The 24,203-nt window shown below is 43.8% G+C and overlaps 1 protein-coding gene across 7 annotated transcripts in view; it reads right to left on the reverse strand.

The window, feature by feature from the left end:
- The window catches only part of Fat3 (FAT atypical cadherin 3), a 584,013-nt gene extending 561,419 nt beyond the window's left edge, over window positions 1–22,594 (reverse strand). For 3 of the 7 annotated variants that reach the window (XM_036193856.1, XM_036193855.1, XM_036193852.1), the window contains exon 1: window positions 21,989–22,586. The gene's annotated coding sequence lies outside the window, so the exon portion shown is untranslated. Of the gene's footprint in view, window positions 1–21,744; window positions 21,965–21,988 lie in introns of those variants that run through there. The other 4 variants (XM_036193853.1, XM_036193850.1, XM_036193851.1 and 1 more) reach the window with 3 other exon arrangements.
- Between the last annotated feature and the right edge of the window lie 1,609 nt (window positions 22,595–24,203).

A 24,203-nucleotide genomic window follows, 5' to 3' on the forward strand; every position in this document is an offset into this window, starting at 1 on the left:
ATCCTCTCCCCTTCTTTCTGCAAACATGATTGGCTTTCCTACCTGGACCCAACTTTGTCCTTAAGCTTAGCCCCACCCCTTCCTTTCCCTCACTGCCAAATCTTAGAAGGATATTCAAAACTTGCTGCTTCTACCTCTTGTCTGCCCTCTTCCTCTGGTGGACATTCCTTCCCACCAGACTGCTTAGTAAATGGTACTTCTCTTAGTGCCAAATGCAACAATCTACTCCAGTTTCACCCACTCCCATGCCTATCCTCACCACATGGCAGGAGACTGGCTTGCCGAGTGTTGCCTATCTCACTTTTAATGAAATTCTGCCCCCCTCTACCTCCCCCATCACCCACTCTTCTGGCTTCCTCTTGGATTTCCCAGACTCCTGTCCTCAAGGTTTGTGTTTTCTCACCCTCAGGCAGTTGCTGCAAAATTTGCTGCCCAAATGGGTCAATGGCCAAGATTTACAATAAAGTTCTATTGAAATATAGCCATAATCCTTCATTTATATATTCATCTGTGGCTGCTTTCAAGCTACACAGGCAAAGTTAAGTATTAGTCATAAAGACAGAATGGCTACCAAAGCCTACGTGTTCTTTCTGGCTCCTTACAGAAAACACGTGCCAGATTTCCTCTGGAGGCCTTACAATGGCTCCCAAGGGGAGGCCTGAGAGTAGTAGTGTTGGTGCTTCTCAGAGCCTTTAGAATACACAGTCTGTGAGTTCTATCCTAAATTCTTTGAGAATCTCCAGATTTCCAACAAACCCTGCAAGTAGCTGGTGCCTATTAAAATTTGAAAACTTCTGAGCCATCTTCAGAGCCTCAAGTGTAGACACATGGTGTTGATTCTTGAGTCAAGCTGAACTGCTGTGTGGCTAATTAGTGTTTCCAAGTAACCACTAAACATTTCTACTGGGCTTTGATTTAGTTATCCAGAAAGCCTATTCTTAGTGCCCTTTGTGGAATAAGATGTGATCTATGCAGAGGATATCACCGTGGGCCAATTCAGCCAGTATGATGCAGGAAAATCTTCAATTGAAGTTGCCTTTTTCTAGGTGACTCTAGTCTGTCAACTTGACAGAAACAACAAGCATGGTATATGATGCCCTCTTTTGGACTCTGTACGTACTGCATTCATGTGCATATGCACACATATACACATAATGCAGATTGTATGATCATATGGTCTGTGCTGATGTTGGAGGCCATGTGGATGCCCATGGTTCATGCTGTCCCTAGAAACCATGTGGAAGTCCATGGTCCAAGCTGTCACTGACTGTAAAGGGCAAGGGAGCTTCTTTTGCAAATGTGAGTATCAGTGACTCACATTTGAGAATAAGAGACATAGAAGACTTCTTTGAAAACCTCTCTCTGTCCCCCACACCCACCACAAGCCCCCCATAAAGAAACAGTCTAGATAGGAAGCCATTGAAGAGAACTCTTAAAAATTGTGATAGGGATCCTGAAGTATAGCTCCTCCCTCACAGTTGATGGCTTCTGGTGGGAGAGGGGTGCGAGGGTAGGGTGGTGGGTTATTCAGTTTTCTTTAAGGGGCTGGCCACTGGGAGTTTGATCATGCTTCATTGAGTATATGGGCAACACAAATTGCACTTGTTTTTTTTTCTTCTTTTTTTCTTTTCTTCTCCTTTTTGGGGGGTCACAAAGGAGGGCATGGACTTGGGAAGATGGGGAAGTAAATATGATCATGGTACATTATGTAAAACTCCCAAATAATCAATAAAAATATTATCATGGGAAAAAATGGAAATCAGAAGGGGGTGATCCTAACTCTACAGAAGAGTGAGGAGTGCAGAGGTTGAGAGAAATATTTCAATTGAGCCTGTGCAGGGGAAGAGTTGGGATGGGAGCCCAGAGTCTAGGTTCTCCACGCATGCTGAATGCAGTGAGTAGTCACATGGATGAGGCTTTCTATTTGAAGGCATTTCAATAAAGTTTGGTTCTAGCATCTAAAAATGACTTACAGTGAATATTCCATGGTTTGGAATAAGAATCTAAAGTCCAATTCAAGTGACTGTTGCAGCTACTACCATAGCCCATCTGGTAGCATTTTACCACATTAGTAGGATGAGGGCCCAGGAAGAGGCCTTTCAGGTTGCATTTGCTAACATCCTTGACAACAGAGAGCACAGACATCATGCTCAGCAATGCTCTTTGAAACAAAGCTCTAAGCTTCTACAATAGGCCAACAACATGCAAAATGCTTAACCAACTATTTTCTCCTGAAGTTTTCTATTTAGGAAAAAGACAATTTCCTAAAACATAAAGCAATACATTTCTTTTTTAAATCAAGCCTTCTACAAAGAACATTTCCATCTAACTCTAAGCAAACTCATTTTTAGAACTCACCCCCAAAGTCCCAAATGAAACCCTGTGGCTGTGGCTGTTATAACTCACCTAGCTGGAACACATCCAGCGAAATCATTTGTGGTCATGGAAACAAAGACACCGGAGAAGGACGGATGCATACTTTACTCATTTTAGCTACCATGGAATCTCAGCTTTGTCTCCTCTCATGGAAGCAGTGTTGGTGGATTCGAGTCTGACAGCCCCTGTGTCAGTATCAGAGGTGAGGCAGAGCAGGACCACAGGAAAGAGTGACTCTCAGGATTGGATCATATGTAGCTTAGATAGAGAACTATCTTCAGATTTTGAACTTTTAACACAGTCTTATGAATCCAAAATTAAAACTCATGCTGTGTTTGTTACTTCATAATAACTTGTAAGTTTTCTTCAGAGCAGTGGTTCTGAACACATAGGTTGTGACCCCTTCCCGGGGGTTGAATGAATATCAGATATCCTACATATCAGACATTTACATTATGATTCATAACAGTAGCAAAATTATAGTTATGAAGTAGCAACAAAAATAATTTTATGGTTGGGGAGTCACCACAACATGAGGAACTGTATTAAGGGGTCGCCATATTGGGAAAGTTGAGAACCACTGCTCTAAAGGAAAGATTTGTCCATGATAACTGGACAAAAAAAAAATGACAGACAGAAAAGCCCTGCAAATACTACTTGTCTTTATCTAGAAAATACAAACTAAATATGATTTCCTCTCCTATTTCACCTAACTTTGTGTACACAGAGAAATGACATCATCCTTCAGTGTTGTTCCTCAGGGGCTGCCCACCTTTGTTTTTGAGAGTCTTTCACTGAGACCTGGAGCTTGCTGTTTAGACAAGACTGGCTGTCCAGCAATTCCACTTATTGCCACCTCTTTTGTCAGTACAAGTATATATCGTGATTCCTTGTTGTTGTTGTTTGTTTTTATCTTTTTAACATGGATTCATGGATTCTGGCCTTGAACTCAGGCCCCCAGGCTTGCAAAGGCCAGCACTTTACTTTCAGGCTCTTCTATTTGTTTTATTCATCTGTCAGCTAGAAGGAAGGCAGTTTCATTTTGTAGCCCAGGCTGGTCTCAAACTCATCATGCTTCTGCCTCAGCCTTCTGAGTCTGGGATTCATTACAGATACACCAAGGCCTACCAAACTTTACTTTCCAATTACTTTTTTCCCTACTGAGACAGGGTTACGATCACCTTCCTCAGGGCCAGTGTGGCTGAAATACAAGTGTCTCACACTCCTTTGAATTCTTGATGGTTATCTGTAGGTTTATCTCATTCCCTAGAACTTAAGTTCCTTTAGAGCAACTGCTGTTTTTCTTTCCTAGACCCTTCTGGCACCCAGTAAGCTGCCCAGGTAGAATAGTCTTATTCTACTATATGTAGAGTGAGTCAGAAAAAGTAGGGTAGAGTTGGGGAGCCAGACTTAATGGTACTCTTTAGCTTTGACTTCAAAGGTTACATTACATGGCCATTTAAACACTGTTCCACTACTTTAATCATTAGTCATTTTCTAATGTCCTTCATTAGAACTTTGTAGTAATGCCCCTCTCAGCAGAATTCAAGATAACCTGTTTTTATCAGCTATCTGAGCAGTTCTTCATAACCAGAAGACATTTAGATAAGATACTTTTTGTATGATTTATAAAAGCTAAGCATAGCATCCTGAAAGAATTTTGTGTATATTTCAAAACTGAGTCCAGGGATGCCTTCCTAACTCATGAAGAGTAAGTCAGATGCTCATGCTGGAATTCTGTGGTAACAAATTGTCCCTGCAATCAATGTGGTCCCTCTTCTTCTTAATGTCAGGGAGACATTATAGTTCCTAAAGCTTTGTAGTTGTATAAGCCTTGTTTTACTCTAGGCACAATGCCTGTGCAAGCTAAGAATCTAAACATCTCCATGTCTGCAGGTGCACAAATGAAATTCACTACTGAAATAGTACTGATTATTACAAGTTAACCATCTCCAATAGGGCAGCTTTGCAAGCTGGGGAAGGCTCATTTAACATCAATTACAAAAGAAGGTGGGTGAACCTTTTTTAAGAACACACCCATTGAACTTGGGGATACAGCTCAACGGTCAAGTGCTTCCCTCTCATGCTCAAGGGCCAAGGTTCAATTCCCTGCATTATGAAGAGAAAACAACAACAAAATCAAAGCTATCTATTATATGGTGAAGGCAAACATTGATAAACAAATACTGTAACTAATCAAGCAGATAAAGTACCAACAATAACCTGAACTCAGTGCAAGTCACCAGTTCTCACTGAACTGAAATTAGATTACTATTAATGCTGCTGCCAATTCTGGTGAAATCAAATTTGAATTTCAGACCATGTGATTTAAGTAATTCAGGAACTTCAACCAGCATAGGCACACAGTTTTCTATAAAAAATATCTGTGAGAACTCCTTGCATACGTGAATGAATAAAATATCGATCTGGAATTACATTCTACAACAATGATTAAAACATTTGATGCAGTAAAAGAAATTTCACAAATGATCCTCTGTAACCCTGTCTTTGCCAAGTACAAATAATTGTGTTTTAGAAATCTGGGCTCTCTATTTCCTAAAGAGTATTGAAGAGAGGTTTCTTCCTGAGAAGAAAACATCAAAATGCTAGGAAATGTAGCAACCTCAAACAGCCAGCCCAAAGCCAACAAAGAGTTAAATACCCAGGATTGCTCAGTAATGAATGCTTAGTAAGTTTGGCCAAGGAATATCAAGTAGACACCAGGGCTAGATCAACTGCTAAAGGGATGACCTCCTTGAATCTCATTTGCATAGCAATGAGATGCCAGAAAGCACAGGGTCTGAAACAGTAAAGCTGTCTGTCTCTAACCCTGCTTTATTTTGTTGTGACTTTAAGCAAAACTGCCTTCCGAAGTAAATACAAAATCATTCCAGCAGTGAGTCTGTATATATAAAATGGACTGCACTACCATGTGCAAAGACTTACTGAGCCGTTCTGTGAACAAGATCAACACAAACTTTCAAGGATGTTTCCAGGTAAGTTGCCAACCGATGTATGTTATTTCAGCCAAGGATAATGCATGTCTACTCACAACAGACAAGCCAATATGTCAATAAGACGAGCCAAACTCACTCCCAGTGTATCTGTTGCAGCCTGGGGCTGTTTTGTATAATCATGCAAAAGCTTTCCATCACATTCAGGGTTTGTTTTTGTTTTGTCTACTTTATTTTAAAGACAGTGCTTGCAAGTATTATTATCATCAGATATAACAAGAAAGAGTGGGGACTTTTACCCCTACTATGGAAGAATGCCACTGCTTGTCAATACACTGGTGGAATCATGCACACAGCTAAGGTAACAAAAAGGATAAGAAATGGCAGCGCTGTACAAGCAGTGACAAATGGAGAAGACATTCAACAAAATCCTCAAGCTCTGTATATTCTAAAGAAATAAATAAATAAGGATGTTCACAAGCTTAAAATGTCATGAGCTCACTTCTCTCCCAGTCCTATGAATCAGATTCAATGTGCAATTAAAAGAAAAAAATCTGCTTCATAATGCCTTAGACATGCAACTTACTCAGATAAGATTGTTTTAGGAAAGCAAAGAATGCAAGAATGTGAAGGTGTGTATTCTCTTCTGTCACTATGTCAAGCAAAAGTCTCAAAACCCTGTACCACCCTTCCAAAGGCATAAGTAGCAACTTTTATGTTAGTGATTTTGATAGGACCTCAAATTATTCACCAGACATCATGAATCTACTTCAGGCAACAAGATTAATATTTCAGTAAGTCCTCTCCCACGAAACAGGAAGCCTTTTAGAAATGACCTTGGACCAGATAAGAGGAATTCAGAAAAAGCAGGGTCCAAAGCCAGAGGGTAATTGTGTTCAAAGATTCTTTTATGCAAATAAGACCCCTAATCAGGCTAATGCAACTTTCTACATTTTTATCTTCCATCTTTTTATTTACATTCATCTGAGAAACCAAAAAAAAGAAAACCAACCAACCAACAAACAAACAAACAAAAAACACCAAAAGCCAAAAACACAAAACAAAACAACAACAAAAACAAAGAAACCCAAAACAAAACCCAGGAAAACCCAGCACATTTCCAGCTTCCTATACAAAACAGTCACAGGGAACTACAAGGTAGTCACTGGGAATCCTCTGGCTCAGTTTCAGACCCATTGTCCCAGAATGGTTCTAAAGTCAGCCCATCAGTTGGTGAAGATTCCTCAGATAGAGTGGACATCAAGTGCATTAGAGCCCCCTCACCTTCCTCCTTCCTTTTATGTTATCACATGACCTGAAAGGGCAAAGTCATTTTCAGAAGAGAGCATTGTACTGCCCCTCTCTGCAGGACTCTGTTTGCTTCCAGCTGCCCTGGGTGTACACTCAAATTTTAGAAAATTTTTGGGGCTCAGAACAGAATACTCCAAAGGACAGTACCTGGAAATGAAATTGTACTTGAAGGAATTGAAAGAGTCTTGGAAGGGAAGGTCTCTAAATTCCTATTGTCTCTTTCTTTCCCCCAAGTAGGTCACAGAAATTAGAGTTCTCTGTCCCAAGGTGGTTATGGGAACTCCATATCCTCTTCCTCAAAGCTAGATTCAAAATTCAGGAGTAAACCTCTCACTTACACACCTTTCCATGTAGGACCAGGCCATAAGGGCTTTTCTGAATACATGGTAAACAGAAGTCCCCCATTTCAGAGGCATCCTGCCATACAAAAGAAAGGAACATAGAGAGGCAGAGAAGAATCTGAAGAAACAGGCTTTGCTGGGTGTCCCTGATTCAGTTGCCTACCATGAAATAACAAAGCCACAGAGTTGTCCATTCTTAATCAATCCTAACTTAGGAAGAGGGAGAAGGAAAGAGAGAGGGAAATGGTGAAGGAGAAGGGGAGGGGGAAGAGGAGAAAGGACAAGAAAAGGGAGGAAGGAAAAGGAAGGGAAAGAGAAAGACAGAGACAGACAGAGAGAACATTCCCTGGGTCTTTTTGGGTCTTCATTTCTGAAGACCACACAGTCATGTAAAAGTCTGAAGACATTTTTGTTTCTTATTTCTGAGTTCAATTTCAGTAATCCTGGGAAAGGTGGGGAAATATTTCTATCTCCTCAACTCATACCACACCACTGTGTACTCATGCCCCAGGTGCTTTAGATGCTGTAGTCTAGAGAGAGCATTTCCTTCTCTAGGATTGCTGTGACTACAGTCAAACTGAGAAACCCAATTCAGAAAATCCAGGGTAGAATGCTAACTCCAAAACTTCTGGAACCATGTCATCTTCCACACATCACTCATTGGTGGTCACAAAAACTACAGTTTCTCTGCCTGAAAGCTAACTATAAAACTCAGCAGTAGAACTCAGATGTTCCCCACCTTCTTCTCCCTGTGCATTTCAGTGTCCCATTTATAAGGTAGAGATAGGAGAATATGAACCCAGAGGATTTGAGGAGATGGACCAGGGAATACACACTGAAGGCTTTTATCAGTATTAGTTGCTGTTAATAAATACAAACACCATCTCAAATGGTACAGAGGTTAAGTCCTAAAGTCATGAGTCACTGTAATTGATAATGTCAAGAACCCCTTTTTCATATTTTGCTAGGAACTGAGGGCCAGCTGACAAGTAGGGAATTTTGGATTTTTCTGCTGTTCAAGATTCTTTAGGTACATCTTTCCTCTCTTTCTCAAGCTATCTCGTGTTAAAGCTGGTGCAGTGAAATTGCCCCTCGTAGGTTAACTTGGGACAGCATTTCTTCTCTCATCAATTCTGTGACTCGTAGGATCAGAGCAGAGCAGCTCTGTGCAGTCTTCCTGGACTCTGATTTCCAGGAGCTACTTATTAATAAAAACAAACTTGAGGCCAGTTATTAGGGTGAATGCTGGAAGATCAGAGAAACAAAACAAGCCACAGCTTCCTCACCTCACCAGTTCCTCAGTTGATCCTGTTTCCTCAGACTGGAAGCCTCTGTGTCTTCATCCAGAATGAATCTCAGCTGAACTGTGCTGCTCCAAAGTCTAAAAGCTTAACAAGCCAAGTGCTTCTAGTTTCTGGTCTTCTCGCCTTATATATCTTTCTACTTTCTGCCATCACTCCCTGGGATTAAAGGCTCACTTTTTGGGATTAAAGGCATGTGTCACCATGCCTGGCTGTTTCTAATGTGGCCTTGAACTCAGAGATCCCAGAGGGATTTCTGCCTCTGGAATGCTAGGATTAAAGGTATGAGTGCCACCATTGTCTGGCCTCTATGTCTGTCTAGTGGCTGTTCCATTCACTGAGCCCAGATCAATTTATTAGGGTGCACAATATTTTGGGGAACACAATACCACCACACAGGTTGATGATGCTCTGGCCTAACTTGCAGCTTTATCCCAGATCCTGACAGAATGTTACTGTTCACTTACTAGAATGAGGGTTTTGTGTGGAGAAGAGCTTTAGGATCAAGTCTTGACACTGGCAGATAAAACATGTGTTCTAAAATCGGCCCCTATCCATCTTCATAATCAATTCTACCTCCCCAATGCCTACCTGGAAATCAGTTCTGATCAGAGACACTAATAATGAGTGTCTCTTTTTAGCAATACCACGAAAAACAAAATGCCCCAATCTAAAAAACAGGGAGGACTTCCATCATGGAAGCCATCAAGAAGTGACTGTTGGATCTCAGTCATCACTGAGCCATCAATGCAGCCTGCCTATATATTCTCTTTACAGTTGAGTAACAACACTGATCATACCATTTAGACTCAGCACCCAGACCAGTGCAGTTTGCCCAGAAATCTGCATGGAGGCAAAGGCTCAAACACCCTTTCATGGAAAGACCTGTGAATTAACTCTCTGCCTTTTTAATTACTCTCCATTACTCTCCCACTATTTATAAGGATTTTTTCCTTTTTTTGCATAACAAAATCCAACTCTAATCAATACATGCAGTATATCCCAGATGATTAGTGTAATTCTGGCTGCAGCAGGATATTGGAGCTGTGCCAGGCTTACCTAGCACACAATTAAGTATCTGTAATGCCTGCTGCTGCCCAGCAGGCCTTGTGAGTTAATAGAGAAAAATGGGACTGGCACTTGCCTCTACCAGCCCCCATATGCCCTCTCCCTCACGCTCATCTGCTTATGGACACGTACAGAGTATGGCTGGAAAAACACAGGCTCAGCCAATCACGCCAACCCCAGAGGAACAGGAGTGTGAAAAGATGCTCTTCAGAGTCTTAACTCACTATCATCTCATTTCAGTAAACCCTCCCAGAAAGAACAGAGCCTTCTCCCCACCTACAGTCCCAACACGAGCTGTTAGAAAAAGCTACACACAGCAAGACTAGGGGGTTTAAGCTTACCTACATCTATTGCCAGGTATTATGGTCAATGCATCTTCAAGCCAATTCTCAATAAACACAATTCACTTAAAATGAAATTAAGAACATTACATATTTCTCATGCTCTCATGGAGCTGATGTTAATGAGATTTTGTTTGTTAAGCTCAAAGGATGGCAAAGTATCTGAAAGACAATCTTTTCCAATTTCCATTCATTGAAGGAGGAGTTATTGGGAACATTTTATATAATACAACATCCTAAGACACACACCTGCTTGTATGTTGATATGAATGGCCAGGTTCTCGGCTAACAGCTATATTGCAGTATAGTGTTTAAAAAGGAAAGATTTAAAATGTAACAAGCTGTGGATTTTAATGGGTTCTCTTATCGACCACCACATGAATGCTGGATTCCTTTACATGATGAACTTAGAGAAGCACAGTCACTGCGTGGTTACCCTGTAAACCCACATTCTCTTGCCCACAATGGTCAGAACCAGATATGAATTCCCAGTGTGTACTGCCATGTCTTAACTCCTTGTGGGGTGTATGGACAGTAACTTAGTGTGAAAATAGTTATACCACAGCATTTACAAAGGTTTCCATGTTTAAATACTAATTAGAAAAGGTCTCCAAGGGTCCTTGTGGAAACATTCTTGATTATGTGATCTTTGTTTCTTGAGAAAGAGAGCTTGCCTCTGAGAGGTATTTCTGTTCTATTCTATCTTTTTTGGACATCAAGATCCAAGAAAGCACACTGTGAGGTAGATAATTCTTGTATCAGGACTTTTCTTGCAAGCAATGTTGTGCTCTTGAAAGGTAAGCAAACACAGGCACATCCACCTGCCTCCTGGGTTGCCTTCATCACATTGAATGAGAACATTCAAGGAAGCTTCATAGTCCTGACTGACCAGCCAACAAGATCTGAGTATATATGCTGAAGGACTTTCCTTTCAGATACAAAATGTGGATTACAAATACCTATCCTACATGAGACAATCCTAGCACCTCACAGGGATAAATGTTAATATCTGGCCTTATACATTCAATAGTGAAAGTCAAAATCACTGCCCAGATAGAATATAAACCATCATTCAACTTGAAAGACTAAATGCTGGCAAGGTCTAGTACTAATAAGAGTACAGAACTGCTGGGCAGTGGTGGCGCACGCCTTTAATCCCAGCACTTGGGAGGCAGAGGCAGGTGGGTCTCTGTGAGTTCCAGGAAAGGTGCAAAGCTACACAGAGAAACCCTGTCTCAAAAAACGGAAAAAAAAAAAAAGAGTACAGAACCAAAGACTGGGGAGATGCCACTGAATCCCAGAAATGCTGCTGCACACCGAGTCAGGAACATCAGCATAGCCACGCCACCATATGAGCTGCAGTAAGAAGGCCATTTGAATAATAAAGTTGACTGTGCCTAATCTGAAAGTATGACGTTCTCCAAAATCTTGATCTTCCTGCACTGATATGACACTGTGAGTAGAAAATTCTGCTCCATAAAAATGTTATTCCGCAAAATATTATCAAAAATTAAATGAACCCCAAACTTGAATTAACCAGTACTTTAGCTCATGAATGTCCCCCTTTTATAGAATGTCATGGGCTCTGAGTGCAGAGATGGGGGAACACAGGATGGGAGGTGTAGACATGACCTTCATGAGGGCACCCACATTAGCCAGTGGCCACAAGACCTGGGGGTGGACATAGGTGATAGGGCACAGGCAAGACCATCTGAAGGGCACAAGCCTCCAGCCAGCAACCATGGGACTTGGGAAGGGACAAAGTGATCAAGAAGCAGCGATGAAAGAATAAGGGGAAGAAAAGAGCAAGGCCTCAAGAAGATCAATATTGAGTTTCCACAGACTAAGATGGGCATCAGCCCCACTTAATGTCTTCATAAGCAACCTGACAAGGCCAGGCATGGAATCCTGGGTTGGATTATCCTGGCCTAACTCTCCAGGTAATCTTAAACTATTTTTATTACATTTTCTCAATATCAAAACCAGGTGGACATTTGACATTTGCATTTTTTTGAGACAAGGTCTCCCTACATAACCTTGGCTGGCCTTGAACTCCCTTCATAGGCCAGGTTGTCTTCCAACTTGTAGAGTTGACTCTGTCTAGGATGAAAGTGCTGGAATTAAAGGCATTCACAATAACACCCATTTCTAATTCTTCCCCAATTGCCCTCTACTCTGATGCTTTTCCTCAAAGTAGTATAGAGAATAAAGGTCAAACTCTTTCCCAATATCATATATTTGAAGGAAAATGTATTTCCACAATGCAAACACATTCGCTTCTTTTTAAGAAATCTGATGTCCCCAATCTAAACATAAGGAACAGATGGATTATTGAGAGCCAAAATATTCTTCATTTAAAAAAATATTTTTCCAGACTGTAAGGTCCCCTAATTGAATACATTTAAAGTATGATTTGCTTTGGGAAAAATGTGATGTATACTCAACATTTGAAAATGTAGCTATTGTATAAAAACAATCTAAGCTTATTCACTTTGATTATTATAATAACCACTGATGAGCTCTGAGAAGGAAGAAAATCTCATAAATACTGACATCTTCCCCTCTCTCCTTCCTCTTTAGAGAAAAGGTGTAATATGTTATTAATCCTACTATTTAACAAAAATATACGGAGTGCAAATTGTACAGAATGTGCACACTACTGAACACAGTTTGGGAATAAAGTGATTAACCCAAGTAATTACATGCACATAATCTACTCTTTCAAACTGAGAGACATGATCTAATCACTGGATAATTTAAGGCAACTTCAGAAATACATGTTACTTTACATGTCCCGTTCTAACATTTACATTGCCCAGTATCCTTATCCAAGTGGAGTCATTCTCTCCTGAATGTGAATCTAATGTCTCCTTTTAAAATTCTAGCACCTTACAATCCTGTGTTACTTCACTTCACAATCTTCCTGTGTGGGTTCACACATACATGTCTTTTCTTTTACCTAACTGACAAATATCATACAGAAGAGAAAGATAAATTTTGAAGAGTAAGGTGTCACATTAGTTTAATAGATAACATGCAAAAAATCAGCCTCAGAAAAAAAGCACACTCTAAATACACTTTCCCCAACAATGGCGAGTGTGAAGGGCCAGCATATCCCATCAGCCTGGCTAACAGTGTGATGTGTTCTTAGTTCAGCCAGACTGAAAATGAGCTGCTATGTCTATAAAACAAAAGGAATTCTAAGTTGCTGTTAAACAGTTCCTAGTTAGAGGATATATCTGGGAATATCAACTAAAAATTATTTAAGAATTAGCTGTTCACAATACTCCAGTGCAGAGGGCATCAACTTTCAGACTGTAAGCAGGTCACTGAAGTTCTCAATGGCTCCATAAAGCTACTCTCTCCTCCACTCGGTAGTTACTAGCATGCACAGGCTTTCTTTCACTCACTGTAACATGCTCCAACATTTACGATCATCAAACACAGTTCAAAAAGAAATACACCCTACATGGATAAAAGAAAAAGAATCTTTCAATCTCCGATCAGACTGGAAAATGTTTCTTGCCAACAATCAGGAATAAAAGGGATTTGAACCACTAAACCAACCAAAAAAAAAAAAAAAATAAACGACACGGAAAAATGTAAAGCTATGTATAAATGATATCATTAAATAAATCTAATACAGAACCTGTCATTACAGATATGAAATTATTCCCCCAAATTGCTTCTGATTTGCTAGAACAGAAATTCTACCAATGTTCCTGCTTTGCCCTGCACCCCCCACCCCCTTTAAAGGCGCTAGAAGTGCCTAGATCCCTGGTGATAGTCGTAGTTTTAGAGGACATCCATCCTTCCTGTGTGGGAGTAGCTATTAAGATGAGAAGGAACACCATTTCCAACTGTTGTGAAGTTATTAGTAAATAAATAAAGGGGAGAGGGGAAGAAGAAAAGAAAGAGGGAAGAAAGAGGAGAGAAGGAAGGAGGAGAGAGAGAAGGAAGAAATGAGAGAGCACAATGTGGAAGTCACAAACACAACATGACAAATGGTCACACTGAAACAGCTAAGATCCAGAAGATGGTGAGCTTTTACCGAGAGAAATGCACCCCAAGAAAGCCTTCCTGTCAATAAGCCCTGATCCTTGTTCAATAATTAATTATACATTGTATAGTATCTGAATATGGACAGCAGATTTCAACATTCTTTAACTATATTCAATTCTAAGCAAATTTTCCATTTCACTGGCATTCTGAAGTCATTATACAGTCCTATCAAACTGGCATTAGGTTCCCAATGGAGACACCATACACTTGTGAATTCTGATTCATCTGTTGGCTAAAATAAAACATCTTCACTTCAAGGGTGGGGAAAGAGTCACACCCTCCTCTCTCCACCACACCAGCCATACAACAGCCATGTGCATCTGACACTCTCATGTGTACATCTCTTTGAAGTAAAGTTCTCCAGATTCAAGCTAGGCTGAAGACACCTTGATATCAAGTTGCTACTTGACTTGTGTGAGCTTCATGAATCGCCTGCCTTGTTTTCCATGTATGAGATCAGCCACTCCCATCCTTCAGCTTCCACTGATGGCCAAGCACAGACACCCAAACTACACCTAGAAATAAATCTCAGAAGTCCAAAATATTACTTATACATTTATACTTTAAAAGTCAACAGAATGTCACCTGCAATAGATGGTCTAGGTTTCCAAAACGTCCAAGAGGCTTCTCTTACCTAGATAGCTTCATTAGACTTCTAAAGCAAACAAAACCCCCAAGAGCGTATGTTTACAAAAGCAAACAAAAAACCCTGACATTTATACTGTCATTAATCACATTTCTCCTGAATTTAATGCCTTCATATGGCAGGATTTAAGATGCTTTTAAGTAATATTTGGCGATATTTAGTAGTACTGATCATTCGGGGCATATCTCAAAGCATGAAGCACCATCTAGCTGCTCCAGAGCTCTCTTGTTTGACCTTGCATGGTATTGAAAAAAACTACAGGGATTGGGGATTTAGCTCAGTGGCAAAGCGCTTGCCTAGCAAGCACAAGGCCCTGGGTTCGGTCCTCAGCTCTGGAAAAAACAAAACAAAACAAAACAAAACAAAACAAAACAAAACAAAAAACTATAGTCTTTGGACTGTAATTTGGTGGTCATCCTTAAGGCAAAAGGCAAAATTCTCCATTTAGTTAAGTCTCTATGGTTATGCCTCCCTTATCATGGGCACTTATCTCTAGTATAGGAGAAGAAAGAAGAAAGAAACAAAAAAGGAAAGAAAGATAGAGGAACAGAAATACTATGTACATCTGTTATAAAAATCCCCAGTAATAACAAACATGGAGAGCCCCTCTCACATTCAGGAATCGGGATCACATGGCAGTCCATTTACTTTCCTTGGTTTTTATTTATTGTTTTGTCCTGTCAGCTGAAATGTAGGCAACAGAACTAATTTATGAGGTACAGAACACCTTAGGAGTTCTCTGTGCCATAGCTAGTTGTATGTCTATAGCTAAGTCACAGATAACAGAGAGGTAGGGCTTGGAATGCACAGTGTACACTTGTATCCAGGCTCCCAGACACGTTCCAAAATCCCTAGAGTCCTGTTTGACTTGGCAGAGTGGAGAACCTCAAGAGGATAATGGAGAAAGGGTTGGATAAATTCTGGAATCCCTCTTAGACTATCAAATAACATTCCAACAACCTCTTTAGCCTGTCCAATGACTATATTATATATTCAGGTTTAATTACGAGTAATAAAAGGAGATTAATGGTAGGGAATGTGATCAGCTCACTATATATATGTATATATGTTTTACACACACACACACACACACACATACACACACACACACACACAAACACACACACACACATATATATAATTGTGAAAGAGTACATTCATTGAGAAGGAAAACTTTATATCCCTCCTAAAAATGTATACCACCTCATATTCACTCACCCTCCTATTCAAGGCCCTGCTCATTGTCACTCTTTTATTTCCAGTTCATAATTGCAAATATGTTTTGATTTACAGAGCAGATGCATGGCTATCTCGCACCTTCCCAATGAAACAATGACTAATCAAAGCAATGACAGTTGCTTTCATTGGTCAGCATGGCAGAATCAGGATCACCTAGGAAGGACTCTCAGTGGGGGATTGGCTAGATCTGGTTAGACTGTGGGCATGCCTCTGAGGGATTTTCTTAATTGGGTTAATAGAATTGGGAAGAGCCATCCCGAATCCACCGTTTCACTGTCTGGGCAGTGGACTGCGTGAAAAGGAGAGAGGCAGCTGAAGAAAAGCGTTTGTTGCTCTCTGCTTCTTGACTATTGATACAACTTGACCAGTTGTTCCCAGCTCCTGACACTGTAACTGGAGCTGGACTATAACCAGCAACTGTGAACCTAGTAAATAGTTTCTCCCCTAAATTGCTTTGGTCAGATTGTTTTTATGCTGCAACAAGAAAACAGACAAAGATTTAAAACAATGGGTGTAGCTAGCTATTCTTTGAACCTTACAAGACAGAGGTAGTTTCAGTAAATATTGCTAAAAATAATTTAAATAAATGAATTCTGGGCATGGTGGTACTAGCCTTTAATCCTAGCACTTGGGAGTTAGAAGGAGGAAGACCCTCAATTTGAAGCCAGCCTGGCTACATATGAATTCCAGGCCACATGACAGGGTCCTATCTTATAAAACAAAAGAAACGGTGTTCAAATGATACAAACAACAGTGAAAGATTAAGGAGAAACAATGAAAGTGAAGTTAACTTGTAAAAAGAATAAAAGGGCTAATTACCTTAGAGTCTACATGGCTTTACATAATGAAAAACAAAAACACACCTAGAAGTGAGCGTTAATAAGTTCATTCATTAAACAGAATCTATAGTTCCCAATACTGAAAGGGTTTGAAGGGTCAGAATGTCAGATCTAAGACCTATCCAGGTCCTCTGTATAACTTTTGTGTCCAAGAAGGCATCATCTTCAGAAGGTAGTATCTGAAGGAAGATAATACTTGGCCTTTCCCAGAAACCTTCCAAGGTTTCTACATCAGCATATATATAACAACAAAATCAATTAAGTAGAGCTTATAAGGACTCATAGAGACTGAAGCGGCAACCATGGAGCCTGCATTCCTGTGTTAGGACCTCTGCATACATGTCATGGTTGTTAGCTTGGTGCTTCTGTGGGACTCCTAACAGTGGGAGTGGAGGTGTCTCTGACTCTTTCACCTGCTCTTGAGACCCTTTTCCTCCTACTGGGTTGCTTCACCCAGCTCTGATGCTAGGGTTTGTGACTAGTCTTTTTGTAACTCGATATTTCATGTCTGGCTAATATCCTGGGAGGCCTGCTCTTTTCTGAAGGGAAACAAGGGAGCAGTGGATCTTGGGGAGAGGGGAGGTGTGTGGGAAGGAAAACGTGGAGGAAGGGGAGACTATGGTTGGGATGCATTATATGAGAGACCTCAGGAGTGGAGGGAGGGGAAGATGTGGTTCAGATGTATTATATTCCAGAATAATAATAAATAAACAAAGAAAGAAATCAATGTAATCACACTGACAGGAAGACCACACTTTGATCACAAGATTGATTATTGTGTTCTGAGGTCCATTCTCCATTTTCCATGATCACACCAGGAAATTCACTCTCAAACTTCTGCCCTCCAACTGATTTGGGGGTTGGGAAGAACTCTTGAGGTGGTAGAGGCTAAAATTGAGTCTAACTTGGGAATTCTTCTTCAATACATAATCTCTAGATTGGGTAATTTGATATTTTCCATGTAACTGACAGTCAGAAGCTAAACCAGAAGAGTTCAAGCCACTAGACAAGTCCTCAATGTCTCCTCAATAAATTCAATCTGTGTTATTAAGTTGATTGTTTTAAAGGCCAGCTTCTCTGAAATATTCTTGGAGAAGGGAGTCAATGGGGAGAAAGCTTATGAGATGAGAAGATATTCAAAGAAATCAGTGAGTTTGAAATACAAGTGCAGTCAAATGAACCCACAGAGAGAAAAGCTTTTTTGTTTTTTTTGGTGAAACTGAGGATCGAACCCAGGGCCTTGTGCTTGCTAGGCAAGCGCTCTCCCAACGAGAAAAGCTTTTTATCCTGTCTTCCCAAGGAAGCAGTTACAGTGTGGGTCTTTCTGTCCTTAGCTCTTACAATTGGGTAGAAAGCAGCAGATAAGGATAAGGATATAATCAAGAGTAGGAAAAGAGAAGGGTGAGGGAGAGGAGGAAGCAAAAAGGACAGAAACTTATTAATAAACAACAGGGCTATCTATGTTCCTCCTTTCAGTGTGGTGAGCATTAGAGCAGCTGTGAAGTGCTGGATGGAGAAACAGGTCAGGACACTAGCCCTCCTCTTTTTCAGACCCATTTGGTTGTATGTGGCTCAGGCTGGTCTGGTAGCCTGGAACTCACTATAGACTGTAGAATAACTTTGAACTTCTGATCCTCCTGCCTGCATAACCTGAGAGCCGAGGCTACATCCTGCAGGCTCCTTTCTTTTAAATGCCCTTTCCAATTCTAGTGTCTCCACAGTCAGCAAAGATGGGGTTCATCAATACTACTTCAGCAATCAAAGAAATCAATGTAAAGGAGCAAGTCCACCTGAGCCCAGGACAGGAACCCTACTCAATGTTCTTGTAGCAGGAAAACACTAGAGTTAACTCAGAGGGAAACACCAGATGTCCCCCACTAATATGGTTTCCCTCTTGTCTAACAGTCACCTGGGCAGATCCAAGGCACACAGACACACCAGCCCTAACTCCAAGAGTAATAAGAGAACATCACTAGGTTGTTGGTCTGTGAGGAAACATTAACACACTTTAAAAGCACAGCCCCTCACAGATCATCCTCTGACTTGTGGATTAGACTGAATACCCCTGCTCCATGGCAGCTGCCTGTTTCTTCCCTTTTGACATAACTCATTGTGTAGACTAGAGCAGGCCCTCCCTTCCCTAGCATGGAAAGCATGCAGGAATAGCACAACCTGCCACCGCCCTTATGTGAACAGTCAGAAGAACCGCTGCTTTACAAAACCTGTGAGCTAGCAAAATACCTATATAACACACTGGTCGTGGGCACCCCACCCACTACCGCATCCCCGGTTATTGCTACTAGTTTCATTTCTTAGTAGCTCAGCACAAATTTAATTGCTGTTTAACAGACTGACTGGGTCCTGGCTATTTAAAAATTCCCAAAATGTCTCTGCCAGGAACCAGAATAAATAAAAATTGAAAGAAGGGGAGTGAGTAGAGGTAAGGCTGGAAAGCCAGTCGCTGGTCAACAAATATTGGCTGCGAAAATCCTGCAGTGATGAGAGATGGAGCCAGCTCAGCAGCTGACCAATTTCTGATCTCCCAGCCAGCTGTCTCTCATGCCGAGTTCTGTGTGGCTCAGATATGAAGACGTTATAGCGTGGACAGTTCTGGGAACTTTCACATAGTGCCTAGAAACCGATTCCAACATCATTCATTGCCCAAGTTCCAGAAGCAACAAAGGGGACTCCTTATCGAATTGGTTTTAATTATTTGGTTTAATTCTGGAAGACAACTTTTCTCCCTATACAATGTTAAGAAAAAAAAACAACAATAGAACCCCTCACCCACACCAAACCTACTGTATAAAAATCTTATCAAGGAGCAGAAGTAAATGTGCATTTAAAAAAATACTCTTTGTCTTTTGGCACACTGTTTTCTTGCATGTTTTTTTTTTTAATTCTCCCTGTGCAACTGTCCAATTTTGGAATGAGAACGAAAAGGGGCGGGGGCTTGTAGTGGTGGATCGAAGCAGTCAATGACCAGAAATTTTTAGGAGTCCATATCATTTCTATTTCTTAATCTTTTCCCTTTTTCCTCTCCCTCTTTCCTCTCCTCCTCCTCCTCCTCCTCCTCCTCCTTTTTCTTCTTCTCTCTCTCTCTCTCTCTCTCTCCCCCCCCCCAACCCTTCGCTCTCTTGCTCTCCCATCTCCTCCCTTTCTTTCCGGATGAGATTCAATCTCCACATCACACTGAGCCCCCTCCCCCACCTCTTCCCCGCCCCCCCCCCGCCCCCGCTCAAGCATTGGATAACCCAGAGTTGCGAGCTTGCAGCAGCAGCAGCAGCAGCAGCAGCAGCAGCAGCAGCAGCAGCAGCAGCAAGGGAGCCTATGCTTTCTCCATCTAAGCTGAGATGCCGACCTCTGGGTCCTCAATTCCTAGATGGCAGTTCGCCCTTTCCATCTCCTGAATCAAGGCAGCTTCGCCTGCAGTATGTCTGGCCTGTTTTTGTCTTTCAACATTTATTTTAACTCGGCCCTGGCTCAATCAAATCCTGGCAACAAAGCCTGAAGCTCAAAGCCATCGAGGTGGACTGGCGGCCAGCTCCCGGCCCCTCCTCCCACCGCCCAAACTCGCCTTTGAAAAGACAAGCGTCGGGCCAGAAAATTAATGTGTCGGTGGAAAGGCAGATAAAAAGCTGAGACGCGAGTGTCCACTAGTGCTGTGGGCTTTGCAGTTGTCTTCTATATACCTTTTAAACATCAAGGCCTAAAAACTAAGAAACCGCTCCGGACTCCCGTGCGGTAGCCGACCCTAGTGAGAGCGTGGCTCCCGCCCTGCTCCCTCCCCCATCTGGCTGAGTCGGAGAGAGCGGGTGCTTGGCGCGGTTTGTCTGACACTTGTAAATGGAAGTGGGATCCAACTTGGAAGCAAACGCGCCGGAGTCTGGGGGCGGGGAGGAGGGGAAAGCAGAGAAAGACTCCCATCGGTCGCCTGGTCCAGTGTTGCTCCCTCGCGCCGCTGCTTAGGGGGTTCAGAATACCCCAAGCAAGATCCAGGTCCCGAGCGCACGCGGCGGCGAAGTGGGGCTCCCCCAGGGAGGCTCGGGACACTGGCTGACCTCGCTCCCGGATGCTAGCGCTTCTCTCTTCTGGGAGACTCCCAGGCTCCAAGGCGACCTGACAGTCTGCAGCCTATCCCTACCTTCACGTCCATTTGCAGACAACCCCATGGCCGGGCTTGCCCGTTATTGTATCTGAAGGTGGGTGACACGGCCAGCTCGCACACCCAGGAGAGCCCCCTTTCCTCTGGTAGCAGGAGCCAGGAGATGAGCCTTAGTGCGCCCGGGAACACTCGGCACTCTGCATCTCATTCGCTCTCCAAGATCACCAGAGCATGCTACAGCAGGGCAGAGAAAAGCAACACGAGTTGCTTTCCACAAAGTCTAATCGTGGTCAGTGCTTAAGCATTTCCGAAAACACACGCGACAAAAGTCGGCTAGGGAGAGAAACGGTGAACGTAGTATACTGCTAAAGACACCCGAGCTCGGCACCTCTCGTCCGCCTAGCCCTATGCGTTTTAGCTCAGCGACCCCAGCTGGCCGCGTCCTCTGGCTCTATGAGCTAGAGCGCCACGCAAAATCCTTCCAGGCCCTCTCTGCCACCTCCAGCCAGCTCCCTAAGATCCCCAACTGCACTCTGGAGAACCGACAGTCCCTCATCACCTCCAGGAGGGACTCCAGGCGCGGACCAGTGTGCCTTCAACATGCCCAAGTGGAGCCCCAAGGGCCCTTCAGCATCCTTAGGATGGTCAGACTTGAGCTATTCTCTTTTCAAATAGGAAAGCCCGTCCTCCCGCCCGCCAAAAATCATGCTTTCTCCCTAAGCATTCGGGTCCATCTTCCCGTCAAAACAACAGGGAATCATCTCTTGGCTACTCAGCCAAACTGTCGCACCAGTTCAAAGTCTGCTGTCATTCAGTACCTTTCACAACCCGACAAGACTCAGATGTGAGGAGAGGACCAGCGAACAGGCTGGGCTACCATTCCTGCACGGTGGAAGTGGAGGCTAGGTTCCCTGCTCCGCACATACCTCCTCTAGCAAGCACCCAACTTGCGCCTCTGGGTCCTGCAAGTGCATCCATTGGCATCTGCGCCTTCCCATTAATGCTGCAAGCGCCAGCTACCAAGCGGACTAGCTGCCTGATCAAATCCACCTGCAGCCAGCCGCCACAGCTCAATGAGGATCCGGAGGAGCGTGCAAACATGCAGACCCGCAAGCACTCTTTCCTCTTATCCCTAGACCTAAACTTGACCAACTCCGGTACCTATTTCCGGGCTCCAGCCGCAGGGCTGAGTCTTCCTGGGTTCTAGCTGGTAGCGGTAGTGACCACAGCTCCCGGCAGCACCCAGGCAGGAACTTTACAAGGTGAAAAGTTTCCCCCACGCTTTCTGATGCCCGAGCCCCATTACAGCTTCTGTGTAACCTGGTAGCTGGGGCTGTTCTGAGCAAGGTGCGCTCTAGCCGGTGCACCCTGCAGCCAAATAAGCACGCTAAAAATCCTCACGCACCCTTGCCTCTGCCGGCGATGCTCCCCTGCACCAGACGCGTCCTCTGTGGTCTTCCTCTCCGGCCTAGGGTGAGCTGGCCACCCCGCCGCCTCCGCCGCAGTGCTCGCCGCGTGCTCCCGGCTGAGGCTGGTGAGGCGAGCGGAGGTGCTCGGCGCTTGGCGCTCAGGACGCCGCCACCGCTGCGGGTTGGCGGGCGGAGGAGGGGAGTCGGAGGAGGATGGTGGAGGGAGGAGGGGGACCAGGAGAGAGGTCCCAATGCTCAGCCCAGATCACAGCGCAGCCTGCCGGGAAGAGCGGTTCTCGCGTCTGCTCTCCGCAGCCTGCACCGCTACAGTTAGTGGAGAAGCTGCTTCGGGTTCCCCATCGCAGCGGCCGCCGCAATGCCAAGCCCCGAGCTTCGCTGTCTCCTCCTCCCTCCCCGCAGAGCTGCGTCCTCTTAGGGGACGACCAGTGATCTCTGAGCGCCACGCGAAGACGGGAGGCTCGGGAGGGGGCCAGGGAGACGAGGCGGCCCGCAGCAGGACGCTCTGGGCGCCCCGCCTGGAAGCTGGACTAATTTTAGAGCCCAGGCTTCCTCCACCCCTAGCTGGGCTAGAAGGACGCACCAAAGTGCGGTGCAGAGGCAGTAGCCGGGAGAGCTCCCTGTCGTTTTCAGAGCGCGCGCGCGCACGCACCACATTCAATCTGCGGGGCGCTGCATCCCGCTGCCTAGAATGCCCTAGACTTCTCCGCAACAGAAGAGGAAACGGAGGCACGATGAGGCCAACATGGCTTACCCAAGCTCCTCAGGCTAGTTGGAAGTGCAGTGGGCCAGACTATCAAACGTTGTACCTCTTGCCGCCTACACTGGACTCGCGTAGCTTTCCCACGTATTTCAGATCCTCCAGATCACCTTTGTGTGAGAGGGAATCCGACTAAAGAGTAACATGACTCATCACCCTCACCCCATCTGAAACACTGTGGGATGGGAAGACATTCCAAATGGGGGTGAGTGAGTGATCTCTGAGGAACTAGGTGATTTGCAATGCCAACTGGTGGCCCTCTAATTGCTATAACTTCTGTATCATGCTCACTAGTCCAAGTATTTCTGGAAAATGCCGCCCCCACCCCACCCATCCCACTACCCACTGCTGCAGTAGCGCTTGCCTCCAGCCTTTGCTCCCCTCCTGCGAGCGAAACAGCTCAAATTAACGGCCAGCGCCCCGCCCCTGCCTACTCCCTGCCCTCATTTGTCTAAAGCTGGCGCTCTCTCCAAGGAGGTGCCTGGAGTGCCCTGTCCCAGGTAGCTTCTCCAGGACTCTGGGACTGATCACTAACACCAACAGAGGTGCGGCAGGCCTACAGATCTGCTGTGTAGAGAAAATCGCTCTTTATTTTTGACCCCTCAATTTCTCTTCGGGGACCAAGGTCTGTGACAGCTAAAAGTCATGCCCTTTGAAGAGCTCATAGAATTTACCTTCCTGGTCTTCAGCTCCCAAGCCTGGGGCCTTAAAGCTCTAAAAAGCCCTCCACTCTTAGTAGGGTGGGAAGTTCTCCTTGAAAGCCTTCTGCGGCCTTCTGCACTTCCTTGACTGCCCCATAAAGCACTCTGCATGCTCCGGTTACTTGCCTTGAGCGGTTAATGGAAATACTAAGGAATACTGACAGCTCCCCATACATCAACTAATTCCAGGCCAGAAGCATGATGGTGTCCAGGGCTTCACTGTTACAAAGGCCAGAAGAAAACTTGCCTGCTCTCCAAAATGTTGTCATTTGCATAATTTTATTCTGATTTTATTTTTTATTCAGGCACTTTCTTAGGCATTAAAAGTTTATTGCCATATAAATATGCTCCCGATATGGCGTATTCCTTGTGACTGACCCAAGGCAGCTAACATTGCATCAAAGGTTTTAATGAATCAAGCATTTCCCGTTCCAGTGCTTCTGTGGAAGGACTAGGAGAGCTACTGCCTGAAGCCAGCACTTTGGGAAGAGTCAGCTGGCCGCGAGTTGGTTCCTGGGATGCTCAGGGAAGTGATGTCGACCTCAGAAGAGGCTATCTTCCACCTCCTTCCTGGGAAGCTGGTCAGGTAACTGGAGGAGCATTGATGCTATGGGAGTCCAGTCCCTCCAAAGGCTCTCTCATGCCTCAGAGGCACTTTGCCTTAAGTGCAGAAATCTGTCTAACTCTGCCTCCTGCCCTTAGGCAGTGTGTAGGTAGTAAAGGAAACAGTCT

This window comes from Onychomys torridus, chromosome 7 (assembly GCF_903995425.1).
Source record: "Onychomys torridus chromosome 7, mOncTor1.1, whole genome shotgun sequence".
Classification (NCBI taxonomy): Eukaryota; Metazoa; Chordata; class Mammalia; order Rodentia; family Cricetidae; genus Onychomys; species Onychomys torridus.